This window comes from Ranitomeya variabilis, chromosome 1 (genome assembly GCF_051348905.1).
Source record: "Ranitomeya variabilis isolate aRanVar5 chromosome 1, aRanVar5.hap1, whole genome shotgun sequence".
Lineage (NCBI taxonomy): Eukaryota > Metazoa > Chordata > Amphibia > Anura > Dendrobatidae > Ranitomeya > Ranitomeya variabilis.
In genome coordinates this window covers 912,517,582-912,529,866 of record NC_135232.1, presented here as the reverse complement: position 1 = coordinate 912,529,866, position 12,285 = coordinate 912,517,582, and the positions used below count along the sequence as shown (strand labels likewise).

At 47.4% G+C, this 12,285-nt stretch overlaps 35 pseudogenes; all 35 read left to right on the top strand.

The window, feature by feature from the left end:
- The first annotated feature begins 104 nt into the window (after positions 1 to 104).
- LOC143796470 (U2 spliceosomal RNA) lies at positions 105 to 278 on the top strand (annotated as a pseudogene).
- Positions 279 to 454: 176 nt separating this feature from the next.
- On the top strand, positions 455 to 628 carry LOC143796469 (U2 spliceosomal RNA; annotated as a pseudogene).
- A 176-nt stretch (positions 629 to 804) lies between these two features.
- On the top strand, positions 805 to 978 carry LOC143795773 (U2 spliceosomal RNA; annotated as a pseudogene).
- A 176-nt stretch (positions 979 to 1,154) lies between these two features.
- LOC143796869 (U2 spliceosomal RNA) lies at positions 1,155 to 1,328 on the top strand (annotated as a pseudogene).
- A 176-nt stretch (positions 1,329 to 1,504) lies between these two features.
- Positions 1,505 to 1,678, top strand: LOC143797265 (U2 spliceosomal RNA; annotated as a pseudogene).
- A 176-nt stretch (positions 1,679 to 1,854) lies between these two features.
- Positions 1,855 to 2,028, top strand: LOC143796468 (U2 spliceosomal RNA; annotated as a pseudogene).
- Positions 2,029 to 2,204: 176 nt separating this feature from the next.
- On the top strand, positions 2,205 to 2,378 carry LOC143795441 (U2 spliceosomal RNA; annotated as a pseudogene).
- A 176-nt stretch (positions 2,379 to 2,554) lies between these two features.
- Positions 2,555 to 2,706, top strand: LOC143796023 (U2 spliceosomal RNA; annotated as a pseudogene).
- A 198-nt stretch (positions 2,707 to 2,904) lies between these two features.
- On the top strand, positions 2,905 to 3,078 carry LOC143796867 (U2 spliceosomal RNA; annotated as a pseudogene).
- A 176-nt stretch (positions 3,079 to 3,254) lies between these two features.
- LOC143797264 (U2 spliceosomal RNA) lies at positions 3,255 to 3,428 on the top strand (annotated as a pseudogene).
- A 176-nt stretch (positions 3,429 to 3,604) lies between these two features.
- On the top strand, positions 3,605 to 3,778 carry LOC143796467 (U2 spliceosomal RNA; annotated as a pseudogene).
- Positions 3,779 to 3,954: 176 nt separating this feature from the next.
- On the top strand, positions 3,955 to 4,128 carry LOC143795440 (U2 spliceosomal RNA; annotated as a pseudogene).
- A 176-nt stretch (positions 4,129 to 4,304) lies between these two features.
- LOC143796022 (U2 spliceosomal RNA) lies at positions 4,305 to 4,456 on the top strand (annotated as a pseudogene).
- Positions 4,457 to 4,654: 198 nt separating this feature from the next.
- LOC143794052 (U2 spliceosomal RNA) lies at positions 4,655 to 4,828 on the top strand (annotated as a pseudogene).
- Positions 4,829 to 5,004: 176 nt separating this feature from the next.
- LOC143797200 (U2 spliceosomal RNA) lies at positions 5,005 to 5,178 on the top strand (annotated as a pseudogene).
- A 176-nt stretch (positions 5,179 to 5,354) lies between these two features.
- On the top strand, positions 5,355 to 5,528 carry LOC143796866 (U2 spliceosomal RNA; annotated as a pseudogene).
- A 176-nt stretch (positions 5,529 to 5,704) lies between these two features.
- On the top strand, positions 5,705 to 5,878 carry LOC143797263 (U2 spliceosomal RNA; annotated as a pseudogene).
- A 176-nt stretch (positions 5,879 to 6,054) lies between these two features.
- Positions 6,055 to 6,228, top strand: LOC143796466 (U2 spliceosomal RNA; annotated as a pseudogene).
- Positions 6,229 to 6,404: 176 nt separating this feature from the next.
- Positions 6,405 to 6,578, top strand: LOC143795438 (U2 spliceosomal RNA; annotated as a pseudogene).
- Positions 6,579 to 6,754: 176 nt separating this feature from the next.
- LOC143795659 (U2 spliceosomal RNA) lies at positions 6,755 to 6,928 on the top strand (annotated as a pseudogene).
- A 176-nt stretch (positions 6,929 to 7,104) lies between these two features.
- LOC143797146 (U2 spliceosomal RNA) lies at positions 7,105 to 7,277 on the top strand (annotated as a pseudogene).
- Positions 7,278 to 7,453: 176 nt separating this feature from the next.
- LOC143796465 (U2 spliceosomal RNA) lies at positions 7,454 to 7,627 on the top strand (annotated as a pseudogene).
- A 176-nt stretch (positions 7,628 to 7,803) lies between these two features.
- LOC143795436 (U2 spliceosomal RNA) lies at positions 7,804 to 7,977 on the top strand (annotated as a pseudogene).
- Positions 7,978 to 8,153: 176 nt separating this feature from the next.
- On the top strand, positions 8,154 to 8,327 carry LOC143795658 (U2 spliceosomal RNA; annotated as a pseudogene).
- A 176-nt stretch (positions 8,328 to 8,503) lies between these two features.
- LOC143797145 (U2 spliceosomal RNA) lies at positions 8,504 to 8,676 on the top strand (annotated as a pseudogene).
- A 176-nt stretch (positions 8,677 to 8,852) lies between these two features.
- Positions 8,853 to 9,026, top strand: LOC143796464 (U2 spliceosomal RNA; annotated as a pseudogene).
- A 176-nt stretch (positions 9,027 to 9,202) lies between these two features.
- LOC143796156 (U2 spliceosomal RNA) lies at positions 9,203 to 9,376 on the top strand (annotated as a pseudogene).
- Positions 9,377 to 9,552: 176 nt separating this feature from the next.
- On the top strand, positions 9,553 to 9,726 carry LOC143796865 (U2 spliceosomal RNA; annotated as a pseudogene).
- A 176-nt stretch (positions 9,727 to 9,902) lies between these two features.
- On the top strand, positions 9,903 to 10,076 carry LOC143797262 (U2 spliceosomal RNA; annotated as a pseudogene).
- A 176-nt stretch (positions 10,077 to 10,252) lies between these two features.
- On the top strand, positions 10,253 to 10,426 carry LOC143796462 (U2 spliceosomal RNA; annotated as a pseudogene).
- A 176-nt stretch (positions 10,427 to 10,602) lies between these two features.
- On the top strand, positions 10,603 to 10,776 carry LOC143795537 (U2 spliceosomal RNA; annotated as a pseudogene).
- A 176-nt stretch (positions 10,777 to 10,952) lies between these two features.
- Positions 10,953 to 11,126, top strand: LOC143794085 (U2 spliceosomal RNA; annotated as a pseudogene).
- A 176-nt stretch (positions 11,127 to 11,302) lies between these two features.
- On the top strand, positions 11,303 to 11,476 carry LOC143795435 (U2 spliceosomal RNA; annotated as a pseudogene).
- A 176-nt stretch (positions 11,477 to 11,652) lies between these two features.
- On the top strand, positions 11,653 to 11,826 carry LOC143795434 (U2 spliceosomal RNA; annotated as a pseudogene).
- A 176-nt stretch (positions 11,827 to 12,002) lies between these two features.
- On the top strand, positions 12,003 to 12,176 carry LOC143794581 (U2 spliceosomal RNA; annotated as a pseudogene).
- Positions 12,177 to 12,285: the final 109 nt, after the last annotated feature.

Genomic DNA, 12,285 nt, shown 5'->3' with positions numbered 1-12,285 from the left:
GAGTTTCTGGAAATGTCTTCCCTGCGGCAATCTTTTGCTACATCTCCACAGTGGGTGTCGGTTGTAGGCCTTGGTGCGGCCCAAGTGGCAAACCATTTCTGATCATCTCTTCTCGGCCAAATGGCTCAAGATCAAGCGTAGTGTCTGTTCTTATTAGTTTAATATCTGATACATCCCCTATTTGGGGACCATATATTAAATGGATTTTTGGAACAGGGAGCTGGAAATGGAGCTTGCTTTGTCACACGGAACCTTCACGGGGATGGAGGGTGTGGTTATGCAGATTCAAAACGCGTTGCGCACAGCTTGAACACATGCACACCGCAGAACTGTCATCGACAGATCATCCAGAATTTCTGGAAATATCTTCCCTGCGGCAATCTTTTGCTACGTCTCCACAGTGGGTGTCGGTTGTAGGCCTTGGTGCGGCCCAAGTGGCAAACCATTTCTGATCATCTCTTCTCGGCCAAATGGCTCAAGATCAAGCGTAGTGTCTGTTCTTATTAGTTTAATATCTGATACATCCCCTATTTGGGGACCATATATTAAATGGATTTTTGGAACAGGGAGCTGGAAATGGAGCTTGCTTTGTCACACGGAACCTTCACGGGGATGGAGGGTGTGGTTATGCAGATTCAAAACGCGTTGCGCACAGCTTGAACACATGCACACCGCAGAACTGTCATCGATAGAGCATCCAGAGTTTCTGGAAATGTCTTCCCTGCGGCAATCTTTTGCTACGTCTCCACAGTGGGTGTCGGTTATAGACCTTGGTGCGGCCCAAGTGGCAAACCATTTCTGATCATCTCTTCTCGGCCAAATGGCTCAAGATCAAGCGTAGTGTCTGTTCTTATTAGTTTAATATCTGATACATCCCCTATTTGGGGACCATATATTAAATGGATTTTTGGAACAGGGAGATGGAAATAGAGCTTGCTTTGTCACACGGAACCTTCACGGGGATGGAGGGTGTGGTTATGCAGATTCAAAACGCGTTGCGCACAGCTTGAACACATGCACACCGCAGAACTGTCATCGACAGATCATCCAGAGTTTCTGGAAATGTCTTCCCTGCGGCAATCTTTTGCTACGTCTCCACAGTGGGTGTCGGTTGTAGGCCTTGGTGTGGCCCAAGTGGCAAACCATTTCTGATCATCTCTTCTTGGCCACATAGCTCAAGATCAAGCGTAGTGTCTGTTCTTATTAGTTTAATATCTGATACGTCCCCTATTTGGGGACCATATATTAAATGGATTTTTGGAACAGGGAGCTGGAAATGGAGCTTGCTTTGTCACACGGAACCTTCACGGGGATGGAGGGTGTGGTTATGCAGATTCAAAACGCGTTGCGCACAGCTTGAACACATGCACACCGCAGAACTGTCATCGACAGAGCATCCAGAGTTTCTGGAAATGTCTTCCCTGCGGCAATCTTTTGCTACATCTCCACAGTGGGTGTCGGTTGTAGGCCTTGGTGCGGCCCAAGTGGCAAACCATTTCTGATCATCTCTTCTCGGCCAAATGGCTCAAGATCAAGCGTAGTGTCTGTTCTGATTAGTTTAATATCTGATACATCCCCTATTTGGGGACCATATATTAAATGGATTTTTGGAACAGGGAGCTGGAAATGGAGCTTGCTTTGTCACACGGAACCTTCACGGGGATGGAGGGTGTGGTTATGCAGATTCAAAACGCGTTGCGCACAGCTTGAACACTTGCACACCGCAGAACTGTCATCGACAGATCATCCAGAGTTTCTGGAAATGTCTTCCCTGCGGCAATCTTTTGCTACATCTCCACAGTGGGTGTCGGTTGTAGGCCTTGGTGCGGCCCAAGTGGAAAACCATTTCTGATCATCTCTTCTCGGCCAAATGGCTCAAGATCAAGCGTAGTGTCTGTTCTTATTAGTTTAATATCTGATACATCCCCTATTTGGGGACCATATATTAAATGGATTTTTGGAACAGGGAGCTGGAAATGGAGCTTGCTTTGTCACACGGAACCTTCACGGGGATGGAGGGTGTGGTTATGCAGATTCAAAACGCGTTGCGCACAGCTTGAACACATGCACACCGCAGAACTGTCATCGACAGATCATCCAGAGTTTCTGGAAATATCTTCCCTGCGGCAATCTTTTGCTACGTCTCCACAGTGGGTGTCGGTTGTAGGCCTTGGTGCGGCCCAAGTGGCAAACCATTTCTGATCATCTCTTCTCGGCCAAATGGCTCAAGATCAAGCGTAGTGTCTGTTCTTATTAGTTTAATATCTGATACGTCCCCTATTTGGGGACCATATATTAAATGGATTTTTGGAACAGGGAGCTGGAAATGGAGCTTGCTTTGTCACACGGAACCTTCACGGGGATGGAGGGTGTGGTTATGCAGATTCAAAACGCGTTGCGCACAGCTTGAACACATGCACACCACAGAACAGTCATCGACAGAGCATCCAGAGTTTCTGGAAATGTCTTCCATGCGGCAATCTTTTGCTATGTCTCCACAGTGGGTGTCGGTTGTAGGCCTTGGTGCGGCCCAAGTGGCAAACCATTTCTGATCATCTCTTCTCGGCCAATTGGCTCAAGATCAAGCGTAGTGTCTGTTCTTATTAGTTTAATATCTGATACGTCCCCTATTTGGGGACCATATATTCAATGGATTTTTGGAACAGGGAGCTGGAAATGGAGCTTGCTTTGTCACACGGAACCTTCACGGGGATGGAAGGTGTGGTTATGCAGATTCAAAACGCGTTGTGCACAGCTTGAACACATGCACACCGCAGAACTGTCATCGACAGATCATCCAGAGTTTCTGGAAATGTCTTCCCTGCGGCAATCTTTTGCTACGTCTCCACAGTGGGTGTCGGTTGTAGGCCTTGGTGTGGCCCAAGTGGCAAACCATTTCTGATCATCTCTTCTTGGCCACATAGCTCAAGATCAAGCGTAGTGTCTGTTCTTATTAGTTTAATATCTGATACGTCCCCTATTTGGGGACCATATATTAAATGGATTTTTGGAACAGGGAGCTGGAAATGGAGCTTGCTTTGTCACACGGAACCTTCACGGGGATGGAGGGTGTGGTTATGCAGATTCAAAACGCGTTGCGCACAGCTTGAACACATGCACACCGCAGAACTGTCATCGACAGAGCATCCAGAGTTTCTGGAAATGTCTTCCCTGCGGCAATCTTTTGCTACATCTCCACAGTGGGTGTCGGTTGTAGGCCTTGGTGCGGCCCAAGTGGCAAACCATTTCTGATCATCTCTTCTCGGCCAAATGGCTCAAGATCAAGCGTAGTGTCTGTTCTGATTAGTTTAATATCTGATACATCCCCTATTTGGGGACCATATATTAAATGGATTTTTGGAACAGGGAGCTGGAAATGGAGCTTGCTTTGTCACACGGAACCTTCACGGGGATGGAGGGTGTGGTTATGCAGATTCAAAACGCGTTGCGCACAGCTTGAACACATGCACACCGCAGAACTGTCATCGACAGATCATCCAGAGTTTCTGGAAATGTCTTCCCTGCGGCAATCTTTTGCTACATCTCCACAGTGGGTGTCGGTTGTAGGCCTTGGTGCGGCCCAAGTGGAAAACCATTTCTGATCATCTCTTCTCGGCCAAATGGCTCAAGATCAAGCGTAGTGTCTGTTCTTATTAGTTTAATATCTGATACATCCCCTATTTGGGGACCATATATTAAATGGATTTTTGGAACAGGGAGCTGGAAATGGAGCTTGCTTTGTCACACGGAACCTTCACGGGGATGGAGGGTGTGGTTATGCAGATTCAAAACGCGTTGCGCACAGCTTGAACACATGCACACCGCAGAACTGTCATCGACAGATCATCCAGAGTTTCTGGAAATATCTTCCCTGCGGCAATCTTTTGCTACGTCTCCACAGTGGGTGTCGGTTGTAGGCCTTGGTGCGGCCCAAGTGGCAAACCATTTCTGATCATCTCTTCTCGGCCAAATGGCTCAAGATCAAGCGTAGTGTCTGTTCTTATTAGTTTAATATCTGATACGTCCCCTATTTGGGGACCATATATTAAATGGATTTTTGGAACAGGGAGCTGGAAATGGAGCTTGCTTTGTCACACGGAACCTTCACGGGGATGGAGGGTGTGGTTATGCAGATTCAAAACGCGTTGCGCACAGCTTGAACACATGCACACCACAGAACAGTCATCGACAGAGCATCCAGAGTTTCTGGAAATGTCTTCCATGCGGCAATCTTTTGCTATGTCTCCACAGTGGGTGTCGGTTGTAGGCCTTGGTGCGGCCCAAGTGGCAAACCATTTCTGATCATCTCTTCTCGGCCAATTGGCTCAAGATCAAGCGTAGTGTCTGTTCTTATTAGTTTAATATCTGATACGTCCCCTATTTGGGGACCATATATTCAATGGATTTTTGGAACAGGGAGCTGGAAATGGAGCTTGCTTTGTCACACGGAACCTTCACGGGGATGGAAGGTGTGGTTATGCAGATTCAAAACGCGTTGTGCACAGCTTGAACACATGCACACCGCAGAACTGTCATCGACAGAGCATCCAGAGTTTCTGGAAATGTCTTCCCTGCGGCAATCTTTTGCTACGTCTCCACAGTGGGTGTCGGTTGTAGGCCTTGGTGCGGCCCAAGTGGCAAACCATTTCTGATCATCTCTTCTCGGCCAAATGGCTCAAGATCAAGTGTAGTGTCTGTTCTTATTAGTTTAATATCTGATATGTCCCCTATTTGGGGACCATATATTAAATGGATTTTTGGAACAGGGAGCTGGAAATGGAGCTTGCTTTGTCACACGGAACCTTCACGGGGATGGAGGGTGTGGTTATGCAGATTCAAAACGCGTTGCGCACAGCTTGAACACATGCACACCGCAGAACTGTCATCGACAGAGCATCTAGAATTTCTGGAAATGTCTTCCATGCGGCAATCTTTTGCTACGTCTCCACAGTGGGTGTCGGTTGTAGGCCTTGGTGCGGCCCAAGTGGCAAACCATTTCTGATCATCTCTTCTCGGCCAAATGGCTCAAGATCAAGCATAGTGTCTGTTCTTATTAGTTTAATATTTGATACATCCCCTATTTGGGGACCATATATTAAATGGATTTTTGGAACAGGGAGATGGAAATAGAGCTTGCTTTGTCACACGGAACCTTCACGGGGATGGAGGGTGTGGTTATGCAGATTCAAAACGCGTTGCGCACAGCTTGAACACATGCACACCGCAGAACTGTCATCGACAGATCATCCAGAGTTTCTGGAAATGTCTTCCCTGCGGCAATCTTTTGCTACGTCTCCACAGTGGGTGTCGGTTGTAGGCCTTGGTGCGGCCCAAGTGGCAAACCATTTCTGATCATCTCTTCTTGGCCACATAGCTCAAGATCAAGCGTAGTGTCTGTTCTTATTAGTTTAATATCTGATACGTCCCCTATTTGGGGACCATATATTAAATGGATTTTTGGAACAGGGAGCTGGAAATGGAGCTTGCTTTGTCACACGGAACCTTCACGGGGATGGAGGGTGTGGTTATGCAGATTCAAAACGCGTTGCGCACAGCTTGAACACATGCACACCGCAGAACTGTCATCGACAGAGCATCCAGAGTTTCTGGAAATGTCTTCCCTGCGGCAATCTTTTGCTACATCTCCACAGTGGGTGTCGGTTGTAGGCCTTGGTGCGGCCCAAGTGGCAAACCATTTCTGATCATCTCTTCTCGGCCAAATGGCTCAAGATCAAGCGTAGTGTCTGTTCTGATTAGTTTAATATCTGATACATCCCCTATTTGGGGACCATATATTAAATGGATTTTTGGAACAGGGAGCTGGAAATGGAGCTTGCTTTGTCACACGGAACCTTCACGGGGATGGAGGGTGTGGTTATGCAGATTCAAAACGCGTTGCGCACAGCTTGAACACATGCACACCGCAGAACTGTCATCGACAGATCATCCAGAGTTTCTGGAAATGTCTTCCCTGCGGCAATCTTTTGCTACATCTCCACAGTGGGTGTCGGTTGTAGGCCTTGGTGCGGCCCAAGTGGAAAACCATTTCTGATCATCTCTTCTCGGCCAAATGGCTCAAGATCAAGCGTAGTGTCTGTTCTTATTAGTTTAATATCTGATACATCCCCTATTTGGGGACCATATATTAAATGGATTTTTGGAACAGGGAGCTGGAAATGGAGCTTGCTTTGTCACACGGAACCTTCACGGGGATGGAGGGTGTGGTTATGCAGATTCAAAACGCGTTGCGCACAGCTTGAACACATGCACACCGCAGAACTGTCATCGACAGATCATCCAGAGTTTCTGGAAATATCTTCCCTGCGGCAATCTTTTGCTACGTCTCCACAGTGGGTGTCGGTTGTAGGCCTTGGTGCGGCCCAAGTGGCAAACCATTTCTGATCATCTCTTCTCGGCCAAATGGCTCAAGATCAAGCGTAGTGTCTGTTCTTATTAGTTTAATATCTGATACGTCCCCTATTTGGGGACCATATATTAAATGGATTTTTGGAACAGGGAGCTGGAAATGGAGCTTGCTTTGTCACACGGAACCTTCACGGGGATGGAGGGTGTGGTTATGCAGATTCAAAACGCGTTGCGCACAGCTTGAACACATGCACACCACAGAACAGTCATCGACAGAGCATCCAGAGTTTCTGGAAATGTCTTCCATGCGGCAATCTTTTGCTATGTCTCCACAGTGGGTGTCGGTTGTAGGCCTTGGTGCGGCCCAAGTGGCAAACCATTTCTGATCATCTCTTCTCGGCCAAATGGCTCAAGATCAAGCGTAGTGTCTGTTCTTATTAGTTTAATATCTGATACGTCCCCTATTTGGGGACCATATTTTAAATGGATTTTTGGAACAGGGAGCTGGAAATGGAGCTTGCTTTGTCACACGGAACCTTCACGGGGATGGAGGGTGTGGTTATGCAGATTCAAAACGCGTTGCGCACAGCTTGAACACATGCACACCGCAGAACTGTCACCGATAGAGCATCCAGAGTTTCTGGAAAAGTTTTCCCTGCGGCAATCTTTTGCTACATCTCCACAGTGGGTGTCGATTGTAGGCCTTGGTGCGGCCCAAGTGGCAAACCATTTCTGATCATCTCTTCTCGGCCAAATGGCTCAAGATCAAGCGTAGTGTCTGTTCTTATTAGTTTAATATCTGATACATCCCTATTTGGGGACCATATATTAAATGGATTTTTGGAACAGGGAGCTGGAAATGGAGCTTGCTTTGTCACACGGAACCTTCACGGGGATGGAGGGTGTGGTTATGCAGATTCAAAACGCGTTGCGCACAGCTTGAACACATGCACACTGCAGAACTGTCATCGACAGATCATCCAGAATTTCTGGAAATATCTTCCCTGCGGCAATCTTTTGCTACGTCTCCACAGTGGGTGTCGGTTGTAGGCCTTGGTGCGGCCCAAGTGGAAAACCATTTCTGATCATCTCTTCTCGGCCAAATGGCTCAAGATCAAGCGTAGTGTCTGTTCTTATTAGTTTAATATCTGATACATCCCCTATTTGGGGACCATATATTAAATGGATTTTTGGAACAGGGAGCTGGAAATGGAGCTTGCTTTGTCACACGGAACCTTCACGGGGATGGAGGGTGTGGTTATGCAGATTCAAAACGCGTTGCGCACAGCTTGAACACATGCACACCGCAGAACTGTCATCGACAGATCATCCAGAGTTTCTGGAAATATCTTCCCTGCGGCAATCTTTTGCTACGTCTCCACAGTGGGTGTCGGTTGTAGGCCTTGGTGCGGCCCAAGTGGCAAACCATTTCTGATCATCTCTTCTCGGCCAAATGGCTCAAGATCAAGCGTAGTGTCTGTTCTTATTAGTTTAATATCTGATACGTCCCCTATTTGGGGACCATATATTAAATGGATTTTTGGAACAGGGAGCTGGAAATGGAGCTTGCTTTGTCACACGGAACCTTCACGGGGATGGAGGGTGTGGTTATGCAGATTCAAAACGCGTTGCGCACAGCTTGAACACATGCACACCACAGAACAGTCATCGACAGAGCATCCAGAGTTTCTGGAAATGTCTTCCATGCGGCAATCTTTTGCTATGTCTCCACAGTGGGTGTCGGTTGTAGGCCTTGGTGCGGCCCAAGTGGCAAACCATTTCTGATCATCTCTTCTCGGCCAAATGGCTCAAGATCAAGCGTAGTGTCTGTTCTTATTAGTTTAATATCTGATACGTCCCCTATTTGGGGACCATATTTTAAATGGATTTTTGGAACAGGGAGCTGGAAATGGAGCTTGCTTTGTCACACGGAACCTTCACGGGGATGGAGGGTGTGGTTATGCAGATTCAAAACGCGTTGCGCACAGCTTGAACACATGCACACCGCAGAACTGTCACCGATAGAGCATCCAGAGTTTCTGGAAAAGTCTTCCCTGCGGCAATCTTTTGCTACATCTCCACAGTGGGTGTCGATTGTAGGCCTTGGTGCGGCCCAAGTGGCAAACCATTTCTGATCATCTCTTCTCGGCCAAATGGCTCAAGATCAAGCGTAGTGTCTGTTCTTATTAGTTTAATATCTGATACATCCCTATTTGGGGACCATATATTAAATGGATTTTTGGAACAGGGAGCTGGAAATGGAGCTTGCTTTGTCACACGGAACCTTCACGGGGATGGAGGGTGTGGTTATGCAGATTCAAAACGCGTTGCGCACAGCTTGAACACATGCACACTGCAGAACTGTCATCGACAGATCATCCAGAATTTCTGGAAATATCTTCCCTGCGGCAATCTTTTGCTACGTCTCCACAGTGGGTGTCGGTTGTAGGCCTTGGTGCGGCCCAAGTGGCAAACCATTTCTGATCATCTCTTCTCGGCCAAATGGCTCAAGATCAAGCGTAGTGTCTGTTCTTATTAGTTTAATATCTGATACATCCCCTATTTGGGGACCATATATTAAATGGATTTTTGGAACAGGGAGCTGGAAATGGAGCTTGCTTTGTCACACGGAACCTTCACGGGGATGGAGGGTGTGGTTATGCAGATTCAAAACGCGTTGCGCACAGCTTGAACACATGCACACCGCAGAACTGTCATCGATAGAGCATCCAGAGTTTCTGGAAATGTCTTCCCTGCGGCAATCTTTTGCTACGTCTCCACAGTGGGTGTCGGTTATAGACCTTGGTGCGGCCCAAGTGGCAAACCATTTCTGATCATCTCTTCTCGGCCAAATGGCTCAAGATCAAGCGTAGTGTCTGTTCTTATTAGTTTAATATCTGATACATCCCCTATTTGGGGACCATATATTAAATGGATTTTTGGAACAGGGAGATGGAAATGGAGCTTGCTTTGTCACACGGAACCTTCACGGGGATGGAGGGTGTGGTTATGCAGATTCAAAACGCGTTGCGCACAGCTTGAACACATGCACACCGCAGAACTGTCATCGACAGATCATCCAGAGTTTCTGGAAATGTCTTCCCTGCGGCAATCTTTTGCTACGTCTCCACAGTGGGTGTCGGTTGTAGGCCTTGGTGCGGCCCAAGTGGCAAACCATTTCTGATCATCTCTTCTTGGCCACATAGCTCAAGATCAAGCGTAGTGTCTGTTCTTATTAGTTTAATATCTGATACGTCCCCTATTTGGGGACCATATATTAAATGGATTTTTGGAACAGGGAGCTGGAAATGGAGCTTGCTTTGTCACACGGAACCTTCACGGGGATGGAGGGTGTGGTTATGCAGATTCAAAACGCGTTGCGCACAGCTTGAACACATGCACACCGCAGAACTGTCATCGACAGAGCATCCAGAGTTTCTGGAAATGTCTTCCCTGCGGCAATCTTTTGCCACATCTCCACAGTGGGTGTCGGTTGTAGGCCTTGGTGCGGCCCAAGTGGCAAACCATTTCTGATCATCTCTTCTCGGCCAAATGGCTCAAGATCAAGCGTAGTGTCTGTTCTGATTAGTTTAATATCTGATACATCCCCTATTTGGGGACCATATATTAAATGGATTTTTGGAACAGGGAGCTGGAAATGGAGCTTGCTTTGTCACACGGAACCTTCACGGGGATGGAGGGTGTGGTTATGCAGATTCAAAACGCGTTGCGCACAGCTTGAACACATGCACACCGCAGAACTGTCATCGACAGATCATCCAGAGTTTCTGGAAATGTCTTCCCTGCGGCAATCTTTTGCTACATCTCCACAGTGGGTGTCGGTTGTAGGCCTTGGTGCGGCCCAAGTGGAAAACCATTTCTGATCATCTCTTCTCGGCCAAATGGCTCAAGATCAAGCGTAGTGTCTGTTCTTATTAGTTTAATATCTGATACATCCCCTATTTGGGGACCATATATTAAATGGATTTTTGGAACAGGGAGCTGGAAATGGAGCTTGCTTTGTCACACGGAACCTTCACGGGGATGGAGGGTGTGGTTATGCAGATTCAAAACGCGTTGCGCACAGCTTGAACACATGCACACCGCAGAACTGTCATCGACAGATCATCCAGAGTTTCTGGAAATATCTTCCCTGCGGCAATCTTTTGCTACGTCTCCACAGTGGGTGTCGGTTGTAGGCCTTGGTGCGGCCCAAGTGGCAAACCATTTCTGATCATCTCTTCTCGGCCAAATGGCTCAAGATCAAGCGTAGTGTCTGTTCTTATTAGTTTAATATCTGATACGTCCCCTATTTGGGGACCATATATTAAATGGATTTTTGGAACAGGGAGCTGGAAATGGAGCTTGCTTTGTCACACGGAACCTTCACGGGGATGGAGGGTGTGGTTAGGCAGATTCAAAACGCGTTGCGCACAGCTTGAACACATGCACACCACAGAACAGTCATCGACAGAGCATCCAGAGTTTCTGGAAATGTCTTCCATGCGGCAATCTTTTGCTATGTCTCCACAGTGGGTGTCGGTTGTAGGCCTTGGTGCGGCCCAAGTGGCAAACCATTTCTGATCATCTCTTCTCGGCCAATTGGCTCAAGATCAAGCGTAGTGTCTGTTCTTATTAGTTTAATATCTGATACGTCCCCTATTTGGGGACCATATATTAAATGGATTTTTGGAACAGGGAGCTGGAAATGGAGCTTGCTTTGTCGCACGGAACCTTCACGGGGATGGAGGGTGTGGTTATGCAGATTCAAAACGCGTTGCGCACAGCTTGAACTCATGCACACCGCAGAACTGTCATCGACAGAGCATCCAGAGTTTCTGGAAATGTCTTCCATGCGGCAATCTTTTGTTACGTCTCCACAGTGGGTGTCGGTTGTAGGCCTTGGTGCGGCCCAAGTTGCAAACCATTTCTGATCATCTCTTCTCGGCCAAATGGCTCAAGATCAAGCGTAGTGTCTGTTCTTATTAGTTTAATATCTGATACGTCCCCTATTTGGGGACCATATATTAAATGGATTTTTGGAACAGGGAGCTGGAAATGGAGCTTGCTTTGTCACACGGAACCTTCACGGGGATGGAGGGTGTGGTTATGCAGATTCAAAACGCGTTGCGCACAGCTTGAACACATGCACACCGCAGAACTGTCATCGACAGATCATCCAGAGTTTCTGGAAATGTCTTCCCTGCGGCAATCTTTTGCTACTTCTCCACAGTGGGTGTCGGTTGTAGGCCTTGGTGCGGCCCAAGTGGCAAACCATTTCTGATCATCTCTTCTCGGCCAAATGGCTCAAGATCAAGCGTAGTGTCTGTTCTTATTAGTTTAATATCTGATACGTCCCCTATTTGGGGACCATATATTAAATGGATTTTTGGAACAGGGAGCTGGAAATGGAGCTTGCTTTGTCACACGGAACCTTCACGGGGATGGAGGGTGTGGTTATGCAGATTCAAAACGCGTCGCGCACAGCTTGAACACATGCACACCGCAGAACTGTCACCGATAGAGCATCCAGAGTTTCTGGAAATGTCTTCCATGCGGCAATCTTTTGTTACGTCTCCACAGTGGGTGTCGGTTGTAGGCCTTGGTGCGGCCCAAGTGGCAATCCATTTCTGATCATCTCTTCTCGGCCAAATGGCTCAAGATCAAGCGTAGTGTCTGTTCTTATTAGTTTAATATCTGATACGTCCCCTATTTGGGGACCATATATTAAATGGATTTTTGGAACAGGGAGATGGAAATGGAGCTTGCTTTGTCACACGGAACCTTCACGGGGATGGAGGGTGTGGTTATGCAGATTCAAAACGCGTTGCGCACAGCTTGAACACATGCACACCGCAGAACTGTCATCGACAGATCATCCAGAGTTTCTGGAAATATCTTCCCTGCGGCAATCTTTTG